The sequence below is a fragment of the Nicotiana attenuata genome, unplaced genomic scaffold (genome assembly GCF_001879085.1).
Source record: "Nicotiana attenuata strain UT unplaced genomic scaffold, NIATTr2, whole genome shotgun sequence".
Classification (NCBI taxonomy): Eukaryota; Viridiplantae; Streptophyta; class Magnoliopsida; order Solanales; family Solanaceae; genus Nicotiana; species Nicotiana attenuata.
The window spans coordinates 265,952-274,817 of NW_017670861.1; the positions used below are offsets into that span (position 1 = coordinate 265,952).

Genomic DNA, 8,866 nt, shown 5'->3' on the forward strand with positions numbered 1-8,866 from the left:
ACCATCAACCTTGTCACTATCAATTAAACTTCTTTTCTTCTTGGAAAATGAAGTAGAGAATTCCTCTATAATCTTTCTTTTATCTACTTAGGAAATGTTAAAATTCCTGCCTACACCATCACTATTTGAAACACATGCCATTGCCTTCTCATCATCATTGTCGCTAACTAGAACAACAATTGATCAAAAGACACACCCTGTCAGCTACTGTATCCAAGTTATTCTCTGTATCCAAGTTTATCCTGAGGATAATCACCAAAGTCACCAGACAGCTTTATGATGCCAATGAAGCAAGATCATGAGATATTCAATGAAACTCGTATTGTAAAGAAGAAGAAAGAGACTAATTTAGAAAGGTGGGTCGAGGGTCGATCCTCGACTATACATGTAAGTTTTTTACTTTTCATTAAGTATTTTATTTACTTTATATAAATTTTGCAATACTAATTTAATATAATTTTTCTTATAGGTTCGCTTCACAGCTGATGTGGAGGAATTCATACGCAGTCAGCCACCTAATGAGTCGGGCGAGGCAATCCAACTTTCGGACGAGGATGCTGAAAGAACACTCCTTGAGTACTTTATATACTTTGAACTAGACAATAGAACCAGTTTTCGAATGAGCTTGTAATAAGCGTTAACTTAGTTTTGTTAGCTTAATGTGTTAGTTCTATTGAACTTTATACTTCGTTGGTTTTAATGTTGTTGTTGTTGTTGTTGTGTTGTTGTTGGTATTGTTGTTGTTGTTGCTTGTTTAGGGATTTGGTATGCTGGCAGGTGGTGTAGCTGCCAAAACAGGCAGTTTCTACCAAAATAATACCCAGAAAAGCGACCAACTTTGATCTCTTTTTGGTCGCTTTTCATTTAAAAAAATAATTTTCTGGGCAATAACGACCAAAGTTGGTCTCTTTTTATCCAGATTTCTAAAAAAGCGACCAACCTTGGTCGCTATTCCATTAAAAAAAAATTCTGGAAAAATAGCGACCAACTTTGGTCGCTTATATTTAAAAAAAATTAAATTCTTGAAATTAGCGACCAACTTTGGTTGCTTATTTTTAAAAAAAATTAAAAAAATTAATAAAATAGCGACCAACCTTGGTCTCCATTTTTCAGATTTTAAAATATAATATTTGGATTAGAGACCAAAGTTGGTCGCTGTTTTATGAATAATAATAAATAAATAAATAATATATTTTACATTTAGAGACCAACTTTGGTCGCCAAATTTATATTATTAAAATAATAAAGCGACCAAAGATGGTCGCTATAGTCAATACCCGAAATATTTGGTCATTTTACCTTAGAGACCAAAGTTGGTCGCTAATTAGCGACCAACTTTGGTCCCTAAAGTGAAGGGACCAGCAATATAGCGACCAGGCATGTTTGGACGCTTTTTGGTCGCTTTTAGGCCTATAAGCGACCAACTTTGGTCGCTTTTTGTGGTCGCTTTTTACCGGATTTCTAGTAGTGTTTAGTACTCCATATTTAGTAGTCAACTTGGTCTATTTATTTTTTAATTCAAACATTAATTTAGTACTAGTACATAGAAGTCACTTAGTTTATTTTTTTTCTTTTAAAATCGCTCCTCTAAGCTCCAAAACTCAATTTCTCTTCACAATTAGTTTTCATATCTTCTACATAAAATAGTCAAAAACTCCATTGGAGATACGTCTTTCTAGACTCTGAAAAGTTAATATGAAGACATAAAAATAATGATTAAAGACAGTAGGAAAGGGGGATAAAATAGTTCATTAACTAGTTCCATTAGCCTATAATCTTTATCTCTAACCAATTTTTATTATTATTTCATTTAGAAAAAATAAAGACAACTAAAATCCTTCTTCCTTCAACGTTTACTTTGACAAAGTAGCAAGTATCCGTTGACTCTGCGACGTCGGTTGGACTTTCTTATAGACCTTTATTAGTCTTGATTTTATTTAGATTTTAAAATTAATTTTTGAACATTCTTTTTTGCCCACGAACTCATAATCATTAAGTTTTCAAAGAGTTGAACGCCAGACTTTATTGCAACTAATATTATTATCATATTTACGTTAAAGATAATGGTGCCCCCGCAATGTTCAAATCTTGGGTCCGCCTCTGTCTGCATGGAACAACTTATCATAAGTATTTTTGTTTAAAATCATTTATTTGAATTAAAATATAATGAATTTCTTCTAAAAATGTTGAAATATATGTTTTATTTTTGTTATAAGTTATAACAATAATGATAATCATTTCATATTAGCGAATTCATATATGATTGTGCAAAGGCATACCTAGGAGCTAGCTACCTGTACTACGAAATATTATAGCAAGTTAACAATTAGCGTAAAAATAATCAATTATAATGAATTTTTGCAATTTTATGTAATATTGGATTGTAGTTTTGGGTCCAAATCCCTATAGAGAGACCAAATACAAAGTTAAAATATCATGGTATAGCCAGTTTTCACACTGGTCAATGAAAAATAGCCAGCGTTTATCAAGTCAATGAAAAATAGCCACTATTTTGCTGCAACAGGGACCGATCAAGTATAATATACGGGAGTTCTGGTGCATTTGTGTACGAACTCCAGCATATTATGCTGGACCGGTATACTTTGCTAACTCCTGTAAAATTTGCGGGAGACTGGAGCACCAGTGCTCCAAACTCTAGTATATTATACTGGACAATTATACTTGCTGGAACTCCCGTAAAATTTGCGGGCGTATTTTTCCGGATTTTGAACAGTGTTTTCGCTCAGATTTAAAGTGGCTAAATTTCAATGACTTTTGAAACTTGACTATTTTTCAACGACCAGTGGTAAATCTGGCTATTTTTGAATTTCTCCCAAATACAAAACAACAACAACAACAACAACAACAACAACAACAACAACAACAAACTCACTGTAATCTCATAAATGGAGTATGAGGAGGGTAGAGTGTACGCAAACCTTACCCCTACCTTATAAAGATAGAGAGGTTGTTTTCGATAGATCATCTGCTCAAGGAACAGTAGAAGACCAAATACAACTAGCTTGGAATTCGGTATATATATGCCGTTATTTTGTTGTAAAAAAACAAATCTTTTGGAATTATAATATATGCATACAACTTTCACAAATGAAATGACAATGAAAGAAGTACCAACCATTGGATGAAATGAGGAGAAAGCACAAGAGGAGAGCAAGGAAGGTTGTGTAGCTCACTAGTGACTTTGCCATATTCCTATACTTATAATACGATCTTTCTTTTTTCTTTGAAGTGATTTGTGTGTGAAAACTATTAAGGGAAGACAGGTATTTATAGCAAGGGCTGGAAATTTATTTAATGGTTCGTCAATTTTCCAACGAAACTTGGTTGCCTATTCAAAGAAGAAACGAGTAGTCTAAGGAATGAAGCAAATGATATTTTATACAAGTTAAGTATTTGGCTAAATTTGACTAAATTAATCCTCCTTTTTTTCTTTTTATTATAAGATGGACATTTGAATTTAAAAAAAGAACGTGAAGCACGGCATTGGTAAGATTTAGAAGGGATCATGGAGAAGAAGTATATTTCCTCAGTGCACAAATGATTTGATCAGTATGCATTCTCATATATCACTTGTAAATTGTAACTTTCGACAAGAGAGGTTGAATTATTATTAACTTGTTAAAATTGTTATGGAATATTTACGGTAACAATTATTTTATTAAAGTCTTTATTTCTTTATTGCATTTTGAGTCAAGTCAAAAAAAGATAAATAAAGTGAAACGAAAGGAGTAAGTCAATTGAGTGGTTTCTTTCATGTTCTTGTCTTGTATCTTAAGTAACACATCCCAAATATATAGTTTGACTTTAAGGTTTTTTGACAGGTGATAATCATTTAGATACTCCAATTTTGCAAAATCAAACATCTCCTTAAACTTTGAACATTAAACATTCTCGTCGTCCTATTAGTTACTTTAATGTCTATTTTTCCCTTGATATTTTCATTTCCACTCTATGTTATAATACTTTATATTATATAAGATATTTTATCCTTACCTAAGTGTTTTTACCTGAACTTTAGATTATCTTATATCTTATTATAATTTTATAATTTAACAAGAATAGTCATTTTATGAATTTGTTAAAAAATTATAGTTTTATGATTGTTATTTTAATATTATGTAATGACCCGGCCGGTCGTTTTAAGAATATAAGCTCCGATCTGCGGCATAAGGTCTTGAACAACTTCATATTATGTGTATCGACTTGCGTGCATGGTTGAATTTTGTTAACAGATGATTCGGAGTTGAATTGGGAGAAGGAATCTAGTTTTGGAAGCTTAAGCGGTGAGAATTAGACCGGAATTGGACTTTGGAGTAAACGGCACTGAAATGGGTTTTGGGTGATCTCGACAGCTTCGTATGGTGATTTTGGACTTAGGCGCGCGTCCGGATTCAAATTTGGAGGTATGTAGGGTAATTTGAGATATTTCGGCGAAAGTTGGGAAAGTTGAAGTTTGGAAAATGGAGAAGTTTGACCCATAGTTGACTTTTGTGATATCGAGGTCGGAATGCAATTTTGAGAGTTGGAGCAGCTTCGTTATATCATTTTGGACTTGTCTGCAAAATTTGGCGTCATTCCGGGTTGATTTGATAGGTTTCGGCGCGATTTTGGAAGTTGGAAGATTTGAAAGTTCCTAAGTTCGATTCATGGTGTGATTCGTCGTTTCGACGTTGTTTGATGTGCTTTGGGACCTCGAGCGAGTCCGTGTTAGGTTATATGACTTGTTGATATGCTTGGACGGGGTCCCGAGGGCACCAAGTGTGTTTTGGATGAGTTGCGGATAATTTTCCATGGTTTTAGGGAGGTTGAGTTCTGGTGTAAGCGCACCTGTGGGCCCTGGGCGTAGGTGCGATGGTCGCAGGGGCGAAGGAGGAAGTGCAGGTGCGAGAGGAGTTGGTCTGGGCAGTCTCCGCAAATGTGGAGAATTGGAACGCACGTGCGGTGCCACAGGAGTGGATCCCTGGGCGCAGAAGCAGATTGGAGCGCAGGTGCGATTGGTCAGGTGCACCTGCGGTTGCGCAGATGCGGTTAAGTTGGTCGCAGGTGTGGAAGTCCTGGCAGAATCATATAAGTCGAGTGTTTGGCCATTTCCTTCATATTTAGAGTTTTAAACTTCGGATTTGGGAGCTTCTTTTGGGGTTTTTCAAGCAAATCGATTGGGTAAGTGTTCTTCACCTAGAATCTAACATATTCCATGATTTTATCTTCATTTTTATCATTTAATTTGTGTTTTGGGTTGAGAAAAAATGTTGGTTTTTGAAGAAAGTTTTCAAATGAAAAATCATGATTTGAGGGACCAAATGGTATCGGAATTTGATAATTTTTGTATGTTTGAACTCATATTGGAATGAGTATTCGAATTTGTTGGGTTTCAAGGTGCCGGCCCGGGGTTCAACTTTTGGACCAATTTTTGAATTTTGTTGAAGATTGAGTCTTTATGATCCGGAATAGTTTCTTATGTGTTTTATTTGTGCTTTGAAGTTAATTTGGTTAGATTTGAGCCGTCCGGAGGTCTTTTCACCCGAGAAGTACATTTTAGAGTATTGGTTTGTCGTCTTTGAGGTAAGTATCTTGCCTAACCTTGTTTGGGGGACTTCCCCTTAGGATTTGAGTCTTCTAGGTTGATTGTAGTTCGTGTACGCAAGGTGACGAGTGCGTGTTCGGACTTATTTGTGAAAAATTGGCCTTTTTTGGGTTCTTAGGTCTTTATATTCACTGTGTATGAATGTGTTCTGACATGACTGAGTTTCCTATTTACTAATTTCACCTCTACATGCTTAATTGGAATTAATTGCTTCATGATTCACTCTTATTGCCTAATCGACTCCTACTTGAATTAACTGAAGAATTTCGCTTCTCCTATTGTCATGCTGTCTTTTCATAGCTGCGTGTCTTATTTGGGAATCATCATCATGTCCTCCGATAATTGTTTAGTCTGAGGTGAAGGTAATATCATCTTTCCTTAATTGAATTGTCGTATATCCTCGTATTTGTTCAACCTTAAAAAGGAGTTTAGATAACCCATATCTTTGTTGACTTGCCTTTATTTGGGACTACTTGCCTCGTATTGATTCCCTTGTTATTGACCTGTGTATTGTGGGATCGTTGCTACATGTTAGTTTTCCTTTTGTTGAATTGTTTCCTTTATGCCAGCATTCTCTTCTGTGGTTCTTCCTTGTGAGCTTGTCCTACCATTTCTTCGTGATTTACAGTTCTTGAGTTGACTTACTTGCCGTACCTTGTATTATTGTCATTGTTGTTGTTGTACTTGTTGCGGTGATGTACGAGTTTTCTGCTGTGCTGTAAGTGTATTCTATTTGGTTGCGCTGCATGTTTACTTTGGGACTACAGAACGCTATTTCGGGAGATTCCCCTGCACATTTACGATTGGGACTACAGGACGGTATCCCGGGAGATCCCCTGTTTTGCATATTTACTTTGGGACTACGGAACGGTATTCCGGGAGATCCCCCTACACATTTATGTTTGGGACTACGGGACGGTATCCCAGGAGATCCCCCTGTACTGGATATTTACTTTGGGACTACGGAACGGTATTCCGTGAGATCCCTCTGCACATTTATGATTGGACTACGGGACGGTATCCCGGGAGATCCTCTTTACATTTACGTTTGGGACTACGGGATGGTATCCTAGGAGATCCTCTGTTATTATCACTGTGTTCTGAGCTGTTGTTTTCATTGATCCTATCCTTGTGTAAACAGTATATGTGTTGTCCGTTATTGTCCTTATGCTTACTAGCTGGTATGAACTATGTTAGGACACTTGCACAAGCATACACTTGGCTAAGCACCCTTATCGAATAAGAGGCTCCTTGAGATTGCTGAGTATAGACGCACATCCTTATTTATTTGCCTTCCATGTGAGAATGACTCTTTTGGGCATGTGAGTTGTCAGTATGATTATGATTGTGTGATGAGAGCACAGGATGCCAAGTGTTAGGGTAAAGGTATTGAGACCCGTTTTGTATGATTATGCGATGAGGTGTCACAGGGTGACTTATATTCGAAGGATATTTATTTGAAAGGGTTATATTCGAAAGTTATTCAGTTTTAGAGAACTATTTTGGAAAAATATTTACTTGAAGGAAGTATATTTCGAAATATTTTTATCAACTGAAAGATTTGACTAATTGACTAAAGTTGTTGGCTATTACCTAATGTGGAAAACAGCCGTAGTTTCTGAGTTATGACTTGTCCTTACTATATTTGTGATTTCGAATTTGGGTTGTATTTCTGTTCACTTTTATGTGCTTTATTATGGTGTTCCGCTATTACTTGCTGTTTTCTTTCCTTATTGTAGTTACTGTATTGTTATGAATATCGCTTAGTCTTCATATAGATATCATGTTCGGTTGTTTCTATACCTATACTTGTTCTGCTTATTAGACCAGTGGGTGTCTTGACTGTTCCTCGTCACTACTCCACCGAGGTTAGTCTTGATACTTACTGGACACCGCTGTGGTGTGCTCATACTACACTTCTGCACATTTTTGTGCAGATCCAAGTATTGTTCGATAGTAGCTGTGCGAATTCTTGCCGAGGAGACTCAAGGTAGCCCTGCTACTGCGTTCACAGGCTTCGGAGTCACCTTCCTATTTTATATTCACACTGTTGTACTTATTTCCATACGGTTGTGTTTAGAAGTTATAGCGGAACTCTGTAGAGCTTATGACTTGTACTACCGGGTTTCGGAAATTTTAAATTTGTAGAGATTTCTGCTTCAAGACTGTTCAATTTCATTTATTATTGTGGTATTTCAGTATGAGTTAGGCTTACCTAGTCCCTAAAACTAGGTTCCATCACGATACCCAAATGGAGGAAAATTTGGGTCATGACATTATGTGTATTAACTAAGTATATTTATGTTTCACTTTTTCTTTTATTCTTTATTATGTATATAGATGTTTGAATTTTTAATGTCAATTAATGATATATGTTCCAAATTTTAATTTAAAACACATTTAAGGTCTTAATATCTAATCTTTTAGGAAGTTATTGTAAGATCTACCTCTATTTCTAATTATTTTTTATTTTACGAGCTTTAAATATACGTTTATAAAATTCTCACTAAATTTTAACTTTTGAGTTTTAGTTGGCATTATAAAAATTATTGATACAAGCAAATTATTTTTATTATGCTTACCAAAAACTCGTTTCTATGTTGTTATTTCACTGATTATGCTTGAAATTTATGGAAATTGGTGGTTAAAAATTGAAGAACTAGGGCTTGAAATTTGGAGGCCTTTGATTAGGGATTTGAGGGGTCGTTTGTGGTCGGATTTTGGTATATTTGATATGTACGAACTCGTGAGAATGTAAGGATTCTATTGATGTGATTTTTAATGGATTTCGAGACGTGGGCCCGGGGGTCGGGTTGGTCAATTTTGGAATTTTTGGTGTAAATTGGTTATTTTTGAGTGGGTTTTGTTCCTTTAGCATATATTGATGAGTATATTCTGGTTTTGGATAGATTTGGAGCATTCGGAGGCCTATTCGAGAGGCAAGGGCATCGCGGGCTAGAGTTTGGACCGGATTGACGTAAGTAATGATTGTAAATGTTGTCCTGAGGGTATGAAACCCCGGATTTCACATCGTTGTGCTATTTTGAGGTGGCACACACGCTAGATGACGAGCGTGGGATCATGTACCGTTGGGGTTGTGACTTGGTCCATCCCGTACGACTGTTAAGTCGCATATTTGATTGAACACTGTTTAATATTATTGTGTTTTGGAAAAATATTACTATGTTTGGGGCTAAATGCCGTGTTTTGGCCTTGTACCGATTGTTTGGACCCTTAGGGGATTTTTACTACTATTTCCTC

At 35.9% G+C, this 8,866-nt stretch overlaps 1 long non-coding RNA gene across 1 annotated transcript in view; it reads right to left on the reverse strand.

The window, feature by feature from the left end:
• Positions 1-3,232, reverse strand: part of LOC109243977 — an 18,634-nt gene extending 15,402 nt beyond the window's left edge. The window contains exon 1 of the long non-coding RNA XR_002070646.1: positions 3,137-3,232. This is a non-coding gene — a long non-coding RNA (uncharacterized LOC109243977). The remainder of the gene's footprint in view (positions 1-3,136) is intronic.
• Between the last annotated feature and the right edge of the window lie 5,634 nt (positions 3,233-8,866).